This window comes from Panthera leo, chromosome A3, assembly GCF_018350215.1.
Source record: "Panthera leo isolate Ple1 chromosome A3, P.leo_Ple1_pat1.1, whole genome shotgun sequence".
In the NCBI taxonomy this organism is placed as follows: Eukaryota; Metazoa; Chordata; class Mammalia; order Carnivora; family Felidae; genus Panthera; species Panthera leo.
In genome coordinates, this window is record NC_056681.1 from 105,038,772 (window position 1) to 105,053,878 (window position 15,107).

The window sequence follows — 15,107 nt, forward strand, 5'->3', positions numbered from 1 at the left end:
AGGCTCTGAGCCATCAGCCCAGAGCCTGATGCGGGGCTCGAACCCACGGACCGTGAGATCGTGACCTGGCTGAAGTCGGACGCTTAACCGACTGCGCCACCCAGGCGCCCCTAATTGACTGTTTATGTTATCAGTAAACCTTCCAGTCAACAACAGGCTATTAGTAGTTGAGTTTTTGGAGAGTCAAAAGTTATACACGGACATTTTACTGTGCAGAGGATTGGCACCCCACACCCCTGCACAACTCAAGGGTCAACTCTACAAATTCGACAAATGGGCTGAACGAATCACAAAATAGACACAGCTGCTGATGAAATAAGTCACCAAAGTATTATATCACAGAATTCTCCAAATAAGCCACACAAAAGGGCTAAGAAATAAAAGAATGACACCAAGTGAACAGAAATGACCAACTTCTGTTACTAGGAATTCCATAAAGAGAACAGAGAGAACAGAAGGACAACACAGGGACACCTGGGTGGCTTAGTTGGTCAAGTGTCCGACTTTGACTCTCGTCATGATCTCATGGTTCGTGAGTTCAAGCACCGCATCAGACTCTCTGCTGACAGCGCAGAGCCTGCTTCAGATCCTCTGTCTCCCTCTCTCTCTGCCCCTACCCTGCTTGCGCTCTCTCTCTCAAAAATAAAAATTTTAAGGGGCGCCTGGGTGGCTCAGTAGGTTAAGCATCTGACTTCGGCTCAGGTCATGATCTCGTGGTTCATGAGTTCAAGCCCCACATCGGGCTCTGTGCTGACAGCTCAGAGCCTGGAGCCTGCTTCAGATTCTGTCTCCGTCTCTCTCTGCCCCTTCCCCACTCATGCTCTTTCTCAAATATAAATAAAACATTAAAAAAAAATTAAAAAAAAAATAAAAATTTAAAATATAATAAAATTACTAAAATAAATAAAGAACAACACAGAAACAGTAATCTTAGATGAAAACACTCCTGAGCTGAAAACAAAATAAAGGTCCTCCCTCACTTCAACATATTTACCAAAAATAAACAAAATGGTTACTGAAGCAAGTCCAACATGTAGACATAGTCTGGTAAAATTTCAGAACACCAATTCTAAAGGAGAAAAGCTTCCAGAGGACAAAACATGTTACCTACAAAAGAGTGAGAATCAGACTGACATCAGACTTCTTATCAACAACACTGAATTCCAGAAGACAATGAGGCAATTGCTCCAAAGTTCTGAGAGGAAACTATTTTGAACCTAGAATTCTATAAAAAGCCAAACTAGCATTCAAGTGTGATGGTAAAATAGAGACATTTTAAGGCAGGCAAAGATTTAGAAAGTTCACCACCCACAGACGCTTGCTGAAAAAAACTTTGATAGCGACACATTTCAGCAAAGCAAAACACAAATGTAATTCAAAAATAAAGATAACTTGGATACAAGAAACAGTAGCAAGAGAACAAATGAGTAAAACGAAGATATAAACCTTAAAAAGCAGCTATGTAATGTAAGATGGACTTATATGTAATAAGTACTGAGAAAAGTGTCTGGTACGATGTGCTGTTACTAAGTCATCACTACTTAACTCTAAAATTCCAGAACAGGGGCGCCTGGGTGGCTCAGTCGGTTGAGCGGCCGACTTTGACTCGGGTCATGATCTCACGGTCCGTGAGTTCGAGCCCCGCATTGGGCTCTGTGCTGACAGCTCAGAGCCTGGAGCCTGTTTCAGATTCTGTGTCTCCCTCTCTCTGACCCTCCCCCGTTCATGCTCTGTCTCTCTCTGTCTCAAAATAAATAAACGTTAAAAAAAATTTTTTTTTTTAAATTCCGGAACAAAATGCTGTATAATGTCAACACTGGAAGGTAGAGGACAAGGAAGACAATGTACGCTCAATGTTTTTCCTTATTCTAAGGGGAGAATAACTGGTGGGAAAGTATAGGGTTAACCACGTCCGTTTAAATGTAAGGATATCTGGTTTTTTCCTTTATTGACTTAAAGATTTTCCCATTACAAATTATTTTAACAAAACTTAATAGAAAACAGGCAAAAGGTTTAAACAGAAAAGGAAATATAAGGTGGCCTCTATAAAAAAGCCACGCTATTATAAGAAATGTAAAATAAAACTATACCAAGGTATCATTTTTTTTTACCTATTAGATTAGTAAGGATCAAAAGCCTGATATGATAGTAGGAGCGCCTGGATGGCTCAGTCGGTTGGGCATACGACTCTTGGTTTCAGCTCAGGTCACGATCTCACAGTTTGTGTTTAAGCCCCACATTGGGCTCTGCGCTGACAGTGCGGAGCCTGCTTGGGATTCTATCTCTCCCTCTCTCTCTGCCCCTCCTCCCCACCTCAAAAGTAAATAAATAAACTTAAAAAAAAGGCCTGATAGTAAACGTATTGGTAAGGGTGAAAGGGATTAGGCACTCATTCACTGATGGTAGGTATAAACTGGTACCCTATCTGAGGCAGGCAATTTGGCAATGTTTATCAAAATTACAATGTACAACCTTGAGACCCCACAATTGTGATTCTAGGAATCTATCCTAAATACAGATACTCTGTTCATACATGCACTAAATGATATGCACTCTGCAGAATTGTGGAACAGTAAAGGATGATAAACCCAGTCCTCCACCAGTATATAGGGGTCAAATTATAGTACAAACTGTGGAATACAATGCAGTCAGTAAAAGAAACTAATAATATGGAAGGATCTCCAAGATAAATGAGAAAAAAAGCAAGGGCCAGGAAAAGTAATACAGTGCATCAGAAGTCTTCAAAAGGTGAACTTGAACCCCTCTGTGAGTACATGAAGACATTCCATGGGACACAGAAACACAGGTTTAAGGAAGCTGATTTTTTTTTAAGCGATGAAGATTTTTTTTTTTTAAGTTTATTTATTTTGAGAAAGAACGTGTGCATGAGCAGGGGAGGGGCAGAGACAGAGTTAGAGAATCCCAAGCAGACTCCCCACAGCCAGCACACATCCCAACGCAGGGATCCAACCCATGAACTATGAGATCATGACCCGAACCAAAATCAAGAGTCAGTTAGATACTTACCCAACTCTACCCATGCAACCTGACTGATATTTTTAATAAGCTATAGGCCCAATGTGGGGCTTGAACTCATGACCCTGAGATCAAGAGTCACATGCTCTACCAACTGAGCCAACCAGGCACCCCCCTAAAGAGATCAATTTTTATTTTTATTTTTAGGAGATCAATTTTCATTTACTTTTTAAAATGTTTATTGATTTTGAGAGAGAGCGGGCCTGCATGCATGCAAGCAGGGGGAGGATCAGAGAGACAGCACAAGAGAGGATCCCAAGCAGTCTCCACACTGTCAGTGCAGAGCCTGACAAAGGGCTCAGTCTCACAAAAAACTGAGCCACCCAGGCGCCTCCAGGAGACCAATTTTTAGATCAACTTCCTCAGATACCAGTTCCTGTTCTGCCTGAGAACTAGCACAAGGTAGAGGCATCTGGCTGACCCTTCTTTTCTCATTTCCACGACCCTCTTATCTCTCTACCACCTTCAACCTTACAGTGAAACACAACCCCGGAGAATAAAAACCAAACAAACACACAATATAATCTCTAAGAAGCCACTTTAACCAAAACATCAGAAACACACACAGTGGGTTTTATGTCTTATACATATTTCAGTTACAAAAGAAGTGTGGTATTAGCATTGGGGTATTTGGGTATTGGGATGTTATGGATTCAGAAATATTTAAGACTATGGCACTTCATGGGGCACCTGGGTGGCTCAGTCGGTTAAGCGTCCGACTTCGGCTCAGGTCATGATCTCACGGTCCGTGAGTTCGAGCCCCGCGTCAGGCTCTGTGCTGACAGCTCAGAGCCTGGAGCCTGTTTCAGATTCTGTGTCTCCCTCTCTCTCTGACCCTCCCCCATTCATGCTCTGTCTCTCTCCCTCTCAAAAATAAATAAAACGTTAAAAAAAAAAATTAAAAAAAAAAAAAAAAAAAAAAGACTATGGCGCTTCATGTCTCCCTACCAAATTGATAATGAACAATTTCCATTTAAAGACTTCACTTTTGGGGGCGCCTGAGTGGCTTGGTCGGTTAAGCATCTGACTCTTGATTTCTCCACACTGGGTATGGAGCCTGCTTGAGATTCTCTCTCTCCCTCTGTCCCTCCCCAACTGAATGGTGGTCAAAAAATACCATCACCCCAGAGCACCTAGGTGCCTCAGTAGGTTAAGCATCCAACTCTTGATCTCAGCTCACGTTATAACCTCATGGCCATTAGCTCGAGCTCTGCATCAGGTTCTGCACTGACATCGTGGAGCCTGCTTGGAATTATCTCTTGCTCTCTCTCTCTCTCTCTCTCTCTCTCTCTCTGCCCTTCCCACTCTAGTGCTCTCTCTCAAAATAAATACACTTCAAAAAGATGGGGTGCCTAGGTGGCTCAGTTGGTTAAGCATCTAACTTTGGCTGAGGTCATAACCTCACAGTTCGTGGGTTTGAGCCCCGCACTGGGCTCTGTGCTGACAGCTCAGAGCCTAGAGCCTGCTTCGGATTCTGTGTGTCCCCCTCTCTCTGGCTTTCTCCCGCTCACACTCCGTCTCTCTCTCTCTCTCTCTCTCTCTCTCTCTCTCAAAAATAAGTAAACATTAAAAAAAAATTTTTTAAATAACATGTCCACTATACTTCACTACAAAATAATTTTTTAAGACGTTAAAAAAAAAAAAAAAATCACACCTGAGAAAACAGTCCCAAGAAAACAAAACAAAACAAAAAAACAGGTGCCAGGCTAGCTCAGTCAGTAGAGCATCGACTCTTAATCCCAGGGTCTCTTAATCCCACGGTCCTGAGTTCAAGCCCCATGTTGGTTATAGAGCCTATTTGAAAACAAACAAAAAAGAAAAGAAGAAAACAAGGAGTGTAAAAACTAACAAGACCATCACAGCAAGACTCCAAGCATTCTCAAAAGTCTATCTTAGAAATCAGAAGGAAATGGCTGCCTTGGATATGCATAGTACTCACTAAAACCACAAAAAAAGAGATTCCAAAAAAGTCAGTGTGATTTAGCCGCCTAGTTTGTCAATGAAGACTGGCTTGACCATTAAGGTTTACTGGTGATCATTTTCCAGGATTGAATAAATGAAATCTGTAGTTCCAACAATCTGATGAAAATATATTTAATAAATATCAATTTACATATATTTAAATATATTTTAAGTATATACATAAAATTCATAATTTTCCCAGACATAAATTTAAAATGTAAAGGTTCATTTATTTTTGTTTTTTTTTTAATGTTTATTTATTTATTTTTGAGAGAGAGCACATGAGTAGGGGAGGGGCAGAGAGGGAGAGAGAGAATCCCAAGCAGGCTCCATGCTGTCATCACAGAGCCCAACATGGGGCTCGATTTCACAAACTCCAGGATCATGATCTGAGCCGAAATCAAGAGTCAAGACACTTAACCAACTGAGCCACCCAGGCACCCCTAAAATGTAAATGTGTATTTAAATGAACATTATTTCAACTTCCTCAAACATTTCTGAATATATTAGTTTAAATAAGGTCCTGGGGGGCCTGGGTGGGCAGCTAAGGTCTGACTTCAGCTCAGTTCATGATCTCACCGTCCTTAAGTTTGAGCCTCTCACTGGGTTCTGTGCTGACAGCTCAGAGCCTGAAGCTTGCTTCGGATTCTGTGTCTCCCTCTCTCTCTGCCTCTCCTCTGCTGGCTCTCTAGCTCTTAAAAATAAACATTTTTTAAAAACTTAAATGAGGTCCCTATGATGGTTAATTTTGTGTTTCAAATTGGCTAGGCTAACCATTGCTCTCATTCGAAATATAATCTAGGTGTTGCTCCCAAAATATTTGGTAGATGTGATTAACATCAGCTGAATCTAAGCAAAAGAGAGTGTCCTCAATAATCTGGGTGGGCCTCATCTAAACAGGTGAAAGTCCTCATGAGCAAAACTGTATTGCTCTGAGGAAGAGATTCCACCAACCAGCCTACCAGTCACGATTTCCAGCCTCTGCAATCATATAAGCCAATTACTTGCAATAAATCTATTTATGATTTACATAACCAGTTGGAAATTATATAGGTGTGTGTAAGTACACAGGAGGTATGTATGCGTGTGTGTGTGTGTGTATATGTATGTGTATATGTATACGTATAAAATCTACAACTGGTTCTGTTTCTCTGTATATATACGTATAAAACCTACAACTGATACAATTTCCAATAGATAAAAGAGTAAGAAGTACAATTAACAGTCATTTGTTAGGTGTTGTTGGTGTTACTGTGCTTCTCAGAAAATGAGACCACGAAGGACTCTAATCACTGGTTAATAAACCTCTTCCAAGTCTGGTGGTTTCAAATTCTCTTCTTTCAGCAAAACTGAAGGAGGACCTAATTGAATTGTCAGCTACTAAACCATTATTAAAAATCACTTTTGATGAAAATCTGCTATATGATTTTTCACATACAACTCAGAAGAACCAAGAAAGAAACACTTGTAAGCTCTGAGGGCAGAGATTTCTGTTGCTTTGTTCACTGCTTATCCCTGGAGCTTAGAAGGGTCCAGAACATAGTAGGAGCTCAAAGTACATTCGAAAAATGAATAAATGAGCAAAACTCCACCATTCTCATCTAATAACTTACATGAAAACATTTTGTCAAAAGCTACATCTATAAACCCAAAAATCACAAAGAGAAAATGCCAAACCCTGTCTCATTCTAGCAATGAGTTACATTTACACAAGCATTCATTAACTAATTGGGAGTGAGAGGAAACCCCATCTATCTTGTTAAGAGATGATTTCCGGTAAAAATGTATTTTTATGTGTAATAATTATCATATTTTTAATAATACTAGTACTATAATAAATCCAAAAGAAATTTTTAAGACTCTGAGCCTTATGAACGCAGGAAATATAAATGTTTTTAATTTTTATTTACACATTTTGTTGCAGAGAAGGATATGATGATGAATAAAACTTTCATGCATAAAATACATTAGGCTAAAATTCTGTGGAGAAAACAAAATGGAAAGGAGCTCAAGGAAAAAAAAGGATCACATAAAATTTCAAACTGTTAGAAGAGAACTGGTTCTCCCTATTTTTAACCTGTGATGGTGGGCAAATTGTTACATTATTTCTCTTCCACTGGAATACTTTATTTATTGTTTATTTTTTTAGAGTAAGTGAGTGAGACAGAGAGAGAGAGAGAGACAGACAGACAGACAGGGAGGGAGGGGCAGAGAAGGATCCAAAGCAGGCTCCACACTGACAGCACAGAGCTCAATGTGGGGCTCATGCTCAGGAACCGCAAGATCATGACCTTAGCAGAAGCCAGTCGCTTAACTAACTGAGCCACCCAGGTGCCCCTCTACCAGAATACTTTAAAGTGTGATATAACAATTTATTTTTAAACATCACTGTTTACAACATACGAAATATTACATCTTTGCGACTATTTTAATTTAAGTAAGCTCTACACCCATCATGGGGCTTGAACTCACAACCCTGAGATCAAGAGGCACATGCTCTACTGAGCCACTGAGCCAGCCAGGCACCTCCACAACTATTTTAAGCTTTAGATATCAAGTTTGTATTTTTTTCATTTTTTTTTATTTGAATAAAATTGGCACACAATGGTACATTAGTTTCAGGTGTACAATATAGTGATTTGACAAGTTTTACATTAGGCTGTGTTCACCACAAATGTAGTTATCATCCATCACCATACAACCAATTACAATATCACTGACTATATTCCTTCTGCTGTCTTTTATTCCCGTGATGTATTCATTCCATAACTGGAAGCCTGCATCTCCCACTCCCCTTCACTAATTTTACTCATCTCTCCACCCCCACCCACTTCTGACAACCATCAGTTTTTTCCTCTATATTTATAGCTCTGGTTCTGCTTTTTGTTTGTTTTTTGTTTTTAAGATTCCCATATGAGTGAAATCACATGGTATTTGTCTTTAACATTTCACTTAGCATAATACTCACTAGCTCCATCCATGTCGTCACAAATGGCATGATCTCATCCTTTTTTAAGGCTGCATAATATTCCTATGTGTGTGTGGGGGGGTGCGTGCACATGTGTTGTGTGTTATCTTGGCTATCATAAATAATGCTGCAATAAACACTGGGGTGCATATATCTTTTTGAATTAGTGTTTTTGCTTTCCTTGGGGACGCAGGCAGTACTACTGGATTATATGGTATTTCTATTTTTAAATTTTTAAGGAATCTCCATCCTGTTTTTCACAGTGGCTGTACCACTTTACATTCCCACCAACAGTATACAACAATTATATGTCAACTTTACAGGGACAACTGCATGACTCTGTCAGTTGGGCATCCAACTCTTGATTTTGGCTCAGGCACGATCTCACAGTTTGTGAGTTCAAGCCCATCAGGCTCTGCGCTGCAGAGACTGCGTGGGACTCTCACTCTCTCTCTCTCCTTCTGTTCCTCTTTCTCTACCTCTCTCTCTCAAAATAAATAAATAAAAAAAAAAAGATGCCAACTTTACAGTGTACAGGAGAGTAAAGGTTTTTTTAAATAATTAAGGGAAATAATTTTGAGAGCAAAAAACATAAAAACCACTATACTGTGCCATCGTTTTTGTTTAAAAAAAAAAAAGTTGGGAAAATGCATGTATACACCTATATACTACTTCCTTCTATATACATTGACTTTTCTCTAGAAAAGACACCAGAAACTAGTAACAATGATGATCTGTGGGGGAGATTTAGGGCTTTGGAGACTTGATGTGGGGAGTTTTTACACTATACTTTGGTACCCTTTAAATGTTAGCCCATATTCAAATATTACCTTTCAAAAACAAATTTTTAACAAGTAAAATAAAATGTGAAGAAACAAAAAAAATGTGAAGGCAAGTATTACAAGACTACAAATAGGATGAATTCTTTCCTAAAAAGAAGAAAATTTGATAAAACCAATACAAGGCAAGGAAGGAGGGAGAAAACACACACAGGAGTTAAAATAAAATATGATTAAATACAAAAGAATTAAATATCCTTACTGAAGTTAGAGACCCTCGGAATGGGTTTAAGGAGACCAAAAAATGAAAACAAAACTAATCCAGCTGTAAGTGGATTAAAGAGATATGACACTCCAGATTAAAAATAAAAGGATTAAAAAATGTATAAACTAGGGTGGCTCAGTCAGTTAAGTGTTGGACTCTCGACTTCAGCTCAGGTCATGATCTCACATTTGTGGGATTGAGCCTCCCATCAGGTTCCGTGCTGACAGTGCGGAGTCACTTGGGACTCTCTGTCCCTCTCTCTCTGCGGGGCTCAAACCCCACAAACCACCAGATCATGACCCGAACCAAAGTCAGATGCTCAACCAACTGAGCCACCGAGGCGCCCTGGGTAGGCATAGAGATTACTTTAAAAAATAATAAATTACCTAGATTTTTTTTTAAAAAGGATTTACTAGAAAACACGAAAGAAAACAAACAAATCCGACTTTTTCCCTCTCCATTCTTTGTTTTCTTCCCAGCGTATGATAGCATCACTTTGCCAAGGTCCATATAAAGTTCTATTAGGATTTTGACTGGAATTCCATCAATCTTATAGATATATCTGGGAGAAATTTAAACATTTACAACATTGAATACTATTTTCAAGAACAAGCTACTGAATTTACAACTTCTACATTTTCTCCTGTTTCATTAATTGTTGCTTTTATATTTAATAATTCCTTCCCTCTTTTGGATTTTCTTTTTCTCTTCTATCTCAATGCCTGGCTTTAATAATTACTTCCAGTCATTTTTTTCAAGGTGTGCTTTCAGTCTTCAAATTTTCTTTCTTTCTTTCTTTCTTTTTTTCAATTTATTAATTTTGAGAAAGAGAGTGAGCAGAGGAGGGACAGAGGGATGGGGAGAGACAGAGAGTGAGAGAGATAAAATCCCAAGTAGGCTCCATACTGTCAGCGCAGAGCTGGAAGCAGGGCTCGATCCCACAAACCATGGAATCATGACCAAAGCCAGAATCAGGGTCAGACCGTTAACCAAGTGAGTCACCCAGGCACCCCTGAAGTCTTTAAATTTTCTTTGGAGTGTCACTCTGGCCTCATCCTACAGGTTTTTAAGATATAGTACTTTCATTGTCATTCATCTTGGAATCACTTGCTACTGAAGATTTTATTTCTCCTTTAGCACAAAAGTTGGCTACAAGCACGTTTTTTAAATTTCTAAATTGGATACTCACATGGCTTGTTATCCTTTTATTGTTGTTTACTTCATTGCCTTGTAGACAGAATGTTACTTGTGCATTCCTATTTTTGGTATTTGTTAAAAGGTTTTCTTTGGGCCTCATTTATAGATGAATGTTATGAATAACAGTCTGTCTTTTAACAGGACAATTTATCCCACTCACATTTTTTGTCATTTGATATGTGTGGCCTCATTTTGGCCATCTTGTATTTATTTACCTTATTGTTCTTTATCCATCTTCTCTTGAGTTGGGGCCTATTTGGGACCATTTTAAATTCATCTATTAATCTAGTAACACAAATGAAGTAAAATCAATGTATTTTTCCATTGGTTATCCTTAAATCAAGATATAGTGAATATAGTAATCTATTATTCAAAATAACTGAGGGGCACCTAGGTGGCTCAGTTGGTTGGTTGAGCATCTGACTTTGGCTCATGTCATGATCTTGCGTCTCAGCTCATGGGTTCAAGCCCCATGTTGGGCTTTGCACTGACAGCGTGGAGCCTGCTTTGGATTCTGTGTCTGCCCCTCTCTCTGCTCCTCCCCTGCTCCTGGTGTGCTCCCTCTCATCTCTCTCTCAAAAATAAACATTAAAGGGGCGCCTGGGTGGCTCAGTTGGTTAGGCGTCCAACTTCGGCTCAGGTCATGATCTCATGGTTTGTGAGTTCGAACCCCGCGTTGGGCTCTGTGCTGATGGCTCAGAGCCTGGAGCATGCTTTGGATTCTGTGTCTCCCTCTCTCTCTGCTCCCAACCCGCTCATGCTCTGTCTCTCTCTCTCAAAAATAAATAATCATTTAAAAAAATAAATAAATAAACATTAAAGAAAAGAAAGAAAGAAAAAGAAACAGGGGCAACTGGATGGCTCAGTCAGTTAAGCATTTGGACTTCAGTTCAGGTCATGATCTTGCAGTTCTTGAGTTCGAGCCCCACATCGGGGTCTGCACTGACAGTGGGGATCCTCTCTCCCTCTCTCTCTCTCTGCCCCTCCCCAACTTGCGCACGCATGCACACTTTCTCTTTCTCTCAAAATGACTAAACTTAGGGATGCTTGGGTGGCTCAGTGGGTTAAGCATCTGACTTCAGCTCAGGTCATGATCTCACAGTCCGTGAGTTCAAGCCCCACATCAGGCTCTGTGGTGACAGATGACCTGGAGCCTGCTTCGGATTCTGTGTCTCCCCCTCCCCCACTCACACCCACTCCCCCAAAATAAACATAGAAAAATTAAAAATAAATAAATAAACTTTAAAAAAAGAAATATAGGGGCACCTGGGTGGCTCAGTCGGTTAAGCGACCGACTTCGGCTCAGGTCATGATCTCGCGGTCCATGAGTTCAAGCCCCGCGTCGGGCTCTGTGCTGACAGCTCAGAGCCTGGGCCTGCTTCAGATTCTGTGTCTCTCTCTCTCTCTCTCTCTCTCTCTCTGCCCCTCCACTGCTCATGCTCTGTGTCTCTCTGTCTCTCAATAATAAATAAACGTTAAAAAATTAAAAAAAATAAAAAATAAAAAATAAGACAATAAAAAAAGAAATATAACCGAATACCTATTATCTTCCCCTTCCCTCAGAAAAGACTTGTATTTCCCTACTCTATTTATGCTTTTAAAGTATACTTATTTATTTTGAGACAGTGAGCATGCAAGCAGGGGGACAGAGAGAGAGGGGGCAGAGACAGGGGCAGGGAAAGACAGACTGCCAAGCAGGCTCCACACTGTCAGCGTGGAGCCAGATGTGGTGCTCGAACTCACAAGCTGTGAGATCATGACCTGAGCCGAAATCAAGAGTCAGATGCCCAACCGACTGAACCACCCAGGCGCCCCCTCCTGCTGTTTTTTTTTTTTTTTAATGTTTATTTATTTTGAGAGAGAGTGTGCAAGCAGGGGAAGGGATGAGAGAGAGGGAGAGAGAGAATCCCAAGCAGGCTCTGCATTGTCAGTGCAAAGCCTGATGTGGGGCTCAAACCATGAGATTGTGACCTGAGCCAAAACCAAGAATCAAGACTCAACTGACTGAGCCACCCATGCGGCCCCACCTCACTGCTCTGTGTCTAATGATCTGATAATATAAACTTTTATTCCTAAATTAGATATTTGTATACTAAAAAATACCTTTATTGGATCACTCATACTGTTATTGAATTCTCAACTTTAAATAATTTGCTCTTCTACTAAGAAATATAATCCTCATTCTTTTATTGGTAACTTTCTTTTTTTTTTAATATTTATTTTGAAAGTGAATGCACACATATGTGCAAGTGTAGGAAAGGGGCAGAGAGAAAGAAAGAATCCCAAGCAGGTTCTGTACTGTGAGAGCAGAGCCCAACGTGGGACTTGATCTCCCAAACCACGAGATCATGACCTGAGCCAAAATCAAAAGATTGGCTGTTTGGCAACAAAGGTTGGGCACCTTTTTTTAACTTCTTAAACTTTACAGGATCCTCAGTTTTTCTTTGGTGTTCTGAAATGAAGTATCTGCAACTTTTTTTTTTTTTCATTCAATCTAAAGACTGTCCCTTAATTCTGGGGAAATGTAATTCTTTTTAATAATTTCTCCTTTTCATTTATTTTCTTTCCTTTCATTTATTTTGATTTTTAATGTTTATTATTTATGTAGAAAGAGAGTGTGTGTGCATGCAAGAAGAGGGGCAGAGAAAGAGGAGAGAGAGAAGAGAGAGAATCCCAAGCAGGCTCTGTGCTATCAGCACGGAGACTGATGTGGGGCTCAATCCCAGAAACCGTAAGATCATAACCTGACAGACCTCAAGAGTCAGATGCTCAACAGACTAAGCTGCTCAGGTGCCCCCTTTCATTTATTCTCATTATTTAAATCCATCAGTGTCTTTATCATTCAGTCCTTCTAGTCATTCTTTTATTTCAACAGGCATTTTTAACTTCCCCAAAACACGTTCTTATTCTGATTCTTCATTTATAACTGTATGTGTTACGTAGGATCAACACTTATACACATAAATATATATGTATGTAGAAATTCACACATGAATATCTATAAATTTCGCCTTTTCACAAATGTTTCAAACCTGGGGTTAAAACTTACATATTCATATCATTATTAGTTCAACTATATATTGTGCCATCTATGTTGACATGTGTAAGTGTGTTTTCATTTGAATGGCTGAAGGGATTCCAGAATATGTGCAGTAAACAAAGTTTGTTTAGTTTAGTACCCTATTGCTGGACACTTAGGTATCTCTCACTTTTTGCTATGACAAAGGCACATTTCCTTGAGTACTTGCCTATGATTAGTATCCAGTAATGGAAATACTGAGTTTTAATTTTGCTAGGTATTCCCAAATTCTCCCTTAAATTCCAGGTCAAGGCAGTATCAATCTTAGCATAGTATAAATAATTTTAACTTTTTTATTACTTGAAACTTTAATCTCTGGGGCGCCTGGGTGGCTCAGTCGGTTAAGCGTCCGACTTCAGCTCAGGTCATGATCTCACGGTCCGTGAGTTCGAGCCCCGCGTCGGGCTCTGGGCTGATGGCTCAGAGCCCGGAGCCTGTTTCCGATTCTGTGTCTCCCTCTCTCTCTGCCCCTCCCCCGTTCATGTTCTGTCTCTCTCCGTCTCAAAAATAAAATAAACGTTAAAAAAAAATTAAAAAAAAAAAAAAAGAAACTTTAATCTCTAATTTTCGGGAATTAAGGAAAAATTAAGTTTTTTTTTTTAATTTTTTTTTTAAGGTTTTTTATTTATTTTTGAGACAGAGAGAGACAGAGCATGAACGGGGGAGGGGCAGAGAGAGAGGGAGACACAGAATTGGAAGCAGGCTCCAGGCTCTGAGCCATCAGCCCAGAGCCCAACACAGGGCTCGAACTCATGGACCGCGAGATCGTGACCTGAGCTGAAGTCGGACGCTTAACCGACTGAGCCACCCAGGCGCCCCTAAGTTTTTTTTTTAAGTAAGCTCTATGCCCATCATGAGGCCTGAACTCACAACCCCAGGATCAGGAGTACACATGCTCTACCAACTGAGCCAGAATTTTTTTAAATCTGTACATACCAAGTAACTTCATCTATGTTCTCAGCCTTATGGTAAATGTTAGCCCATATATTAAGTCAAAAAGACACAGTTTTTATTCTATGACACAGAGTTTAGTGCAGTGGTTCTTCAACAGGTACTAGTCTACAACCTAAGAAGTCCTTTGGAAAGGGTTGGTTAGAGGCAGGGGTTGGAGGGGGGGGGGTACCACAACAGGAGTGGTAATAATATTTCATATGTAAAAGAATGTTAGACGTAAAATTCAACACCAAAAAAACAAAAGCCATATAAAAATGAGCAGAGGATTTGAAGAGACATTTTTCCAAAGAAGACATACAGATGGCCAGACACATAAGAAGATGCTCAATATGGCTCATCATCAGGGAAATATATTTCAAAACTACAATGAGGTATCACCTCACACCTGTCAGAATGGTTAGTATCAGAAAGACAAATAACAAGTGTTGGCAAGGATGTGGAGAAAAGGGAACCCTCATGCACCACTGGTGGGAACGTAAATTGGTACAGCCACTGTGGAAAACAGTATGGAGGCTCCTCAAAAAATTAAAAAAAAGAAATATATATATGTGAATTGATAAGTCACTACTGGGTATTTCCAAAAAAGGAAAACACGAATTCAAAAAGATATAGGAACTCCTATATTTACTGCAGCATTATTTACAATAGCTAAAATACAGAAGCAGCCCAAGTGTCCGCTGATAGATGACTGGATAAAGAAGACGTAATACACACACACACACACACACACACACACACACACACACACACACAAATGGAATATTAAAAAAGAATGAAACAGCCATAAAAAAAGAATAAAATCTTGCCATTTGTGACAACACGGGTGGACCTACAGGGTATAATACTGAGTGAGAGATAAATACCGTA

General features: G+C 39.8%; 1 protein-coding gene and 1 non-coding gene across 12 annotated transcripts in view; both read right to left on the reverse strand.

The window, feature by feature from the left end:
- MTA3 (metastasis associated 1 family member 3) overlaps positions 1-15,107 on the reverse strand; it is a 222,919-nt gene that overhangs the window by 141,984 nt on the left and 65,828 nt on the right. The window lies entirely within an intron of this gene.
- Positions 3,073-3,145, reverse strand: TRNAK-CUU. Its single transcript has one exon. It is a non-coding gene; the product is annotated as a tRNA-Lys (tRNA).